Source organism: Zosterops lateralis (genome assembly GCF_965231275.1).
Source record: "Zosterops lateralis genome assembly, chromosome: 21".
Classification (NCBI taxonomy): Eukaryota; Metazoa; Chordata; class Aves; order Passeriformes; family Zosteropidae; genus Zosterops; species Zosterops lateralis.
Genome location: NC_139781.1, coordinates 2,074,211 through 2,077,142, shown reverse-complemented (window position 1 = coordinate 2,077,142; position 2,932 = coordinate 2,074,211). Strand labels below are relative to the sequence as shown.

The following is a 2,932-nucleotide window of genomic DNA, read 5'->3' as shown; positions in this document are numbered from 1 at the left end:
TAGAGATTTGAAGTGACCCTGTGCATCAGTTACACTTTGCTGTAAAATAGGGTTAACGAGGTCACTTTGAGAGGACCAGAAGTAATATTTGTTTTCGAAACCGAGTGCTCTGTTTAAATCTGTTTATTTCTGCACCAAGTCAAGGCACTTTGAGCTGTCATGATGACTCAGAGCAAAGTTGCAAAGCCTCAGTTCTACAAAGAGATTAGTCACTTTGTTTTTTTGCACTGAGCTGCTCTGAGTCAGCAGTAAATTGTTGCACATCGAGTACCTGGGTACAACTTCAAATGGTGCAGGTAACTTCAGTGCAAATTCCTGAAAGAAATGCAATCTCTCTGTATCTGAGCTAATGATTGACCAGGTCTACCTTCTCCAGTGTAGAACTGGGTTTGACTATGAAAGAAATAATCTCTATTTTTCAGAAAGACATTTGATATATTGTCTTTCTGAAAAGTAGAGATGTAAGCCTGTTCTAATCTAGTATGAAATATAATTTAGAGATTCACTGTAACTGTATTATTATTTATTTTTAATGTTGTGATAATTATGCTAAGTATTATGCTAAATGTTCTAAATATTAAGGTCAGTATGTTGCTCACCCAACTGAATTCCTTATGCATTTCCTCCTGTATTAACAGGGGCATAATTTGTCTGCTAAATGGTTCAGGTAAAGCCCTCTGTAAGTTTCACTAGAAAAGTACAGAGGTTTAACACGGAAATAATCTATTTCAACACACACTATCATATTTACTATAGATTCTCCTTCTTCATAAACCAAGAAAGAAAAAAAAAGTTATTCACTGCCAGGCTTCACAAAGAATTACTGTTGATACCAAATTAGAAATTTTCAGTGCTTGCTTCCTAGTTGGCTACCAGAATCATTAACCTCTTCAGACATCAAGAATGAAGGACCTTTGCATTGCTAGCTGATCTGAGTACTTTAATCTCAATTTTATTTACAGGTAAATCACTGTTCATCTGCAAAATCTGCTGCCTGAACCTGTTAGAAGTCATTGCAGAGCTTAATTAGCTGATTGGCTGATTATTTGATTATGCTGGTCTTAATTTTAACTGACAAAAAAAGTATTTTTGTTGGTTTCCATGTGACTGCAACCCATTTGCTTAAAAAATGCCTAAGAACTCAGATTTGTTTAATCATATTGGTGATTACTGCCAAGTCTGCTGGGAATCAAACTCAAGTGGTCCTTTGCAAGTCATGTGTGTGTTGCTGATATCTTCTCTCATTATGACAGATTTGCTTCCTGTCGGATGAAAAGTGAGTCCCCAAGGAACAAGCATTAGTTTCAGAGCTGACAAGTGAGTAGAATGTCTCACCTACCTACACATGAGCAGATAAACTATACTCTGAGCATCTGATGGTCACAGAGTTCCACATGGAAGTAGGCATTCCTGCATTCTCTGCCACCCTTCCTCAAAGCTGTGCTAAGGGCACTAAATTAATGAGCCAACCTCGAAGAGGAATTATTTCCTTCCATGAGCGAGTGGAGAAGCGGGGGGGATTTGGGTCAGAAGCAAACATAATTGTCATTCTGCTCCCTTCTGTGTCAGCACAGGGAGCTGGCTGGACATGAAGGAAGGAACGTGCTCCATTTGGCAGGGTCTGATGGCACACTCCCCACTTGTGCAATGCTGCAGCTCAGGGGAAGTATGATTCAGAGGATGCCTCTGAGTCACAACTTCTCACTGAGCTGCTCCGAGCGGGCATGGCCACGTTTTGTCCCATCCTGGAGCAGATCCGGCTCACCCTGCGTTCTCAAGTGCGTCAAACAAGCACTGACTTTGTGAGGGGCACCAAAGCACTGGGCACTAATTCTTTTTGCAATAATTAAACCAGACTCATCTATACTGACGAAAAGGCAACCACTCTCTGCTAATGACGTCAAACAGTAAAGCAGCACATTTAGTGTGTGTGTTGTCCGAGATGTCTGAGGTGTCATGCTACACATTTAATATAATTCCTTACAGACCGATAAAGGTATTTTCACCGCACCTTTGGGAAGCGGAAATTGCGGGTTCTCTGGAGCTCAGGCATTCCCAGAGCCAGGGGCACTCCCTGCAGCTCGCTCCGGGAGCGCCAAGCGGGGCGCGCCGTCCGTCTGTCCGTCCGTCTGTCCTCCATCGCGGGTCCGGAGGCGCTCCCGGCGCTTTCCCAAAGGGATGGGTACAAAGCCACGTCCTCGGCACTCGCCAGAAGTGGCCCCTGGACAGAGCTGCCACGGGAACACTCCCAGGTGCACAGCCTGTCCCGGGGAGCGAGTGGCAGCGGAGCCAGCGGGGCCGAGGACATTGATCTGCTCACACTGGGGGTGGCAGTGCCGCGAGCGAGGGACAAAGGTTAAGGGGCATCAGGCAGAAAGAGACCGGTGGGACCAAACTCTGCTCTCCCTAAGATGGAAACAGGGACGACCATCAGAGAAAACCCATAATCACGGTTTTCCTCTTCCTAAACACATTATCCCTGAGGCACTGGCACCGCATAGGCTGCCATCGGCTATAGTGGACATGGGGGAAACTGCTGGCAGCCGCTGGCCCCTCCGCCCAGCTACCCAAACCTACCGAAATGGTAAAAAAATCCCCCAAACTTGTGCAAAAAGCTAAAAGTTCTAATTTATAAACTGTCTAGAGGGCCTTTACTTCTGCTAATAATTTTGCAAAACCAAAGAATTAAAGATATACTGGATAATTGATCTAAAAAACCTTTTGGTAGATATGATATACTGTAGAGAAGGTAATAGGGAAAGTTTGTTTACATTCAATTTGTAAAAAAAAAAAAAAAAAGTTTTTGATTTACAAAAATAGTCCTGTCTGCTCATTACCATGAATAGATGAAAACTGGTATTAATGATACTATTTTCATTTCCAATTATATACATGAGTATCTTTAGTTTCTATTCCACTCTGCTGTTCTCCA

At 43.2% G+C, this 2,932-nt stretch overlaps 1 long non-coding RNA gene across 2 annotated transcripts; it reads left to right on the top strand.

Moving 5' to 3' along the window:
• The first annotated feature begins 235 nt into the window (after positions 1-235).
• On the top strand, positions 236-2,028 carry LOC310917839. 2 transcript variants are annotated; one of them, XR_014591498.1, is made up of 3 exons: positions 236-296; positions 1,254-1,317; positions 1,570-2,028. It is a non-coding gene; the product is annotated as an uncharacterized lncRNA (long non-coding RNA). The 2 variants fall into 2 exon arrangements; XR_014591499.1 differs by lacking the exon at positions 236-296 and adding an exon at positions 898-962.
• The last annotated feature ends 904 nt before the right edge of the window (positions 2,029-2,932 follow it).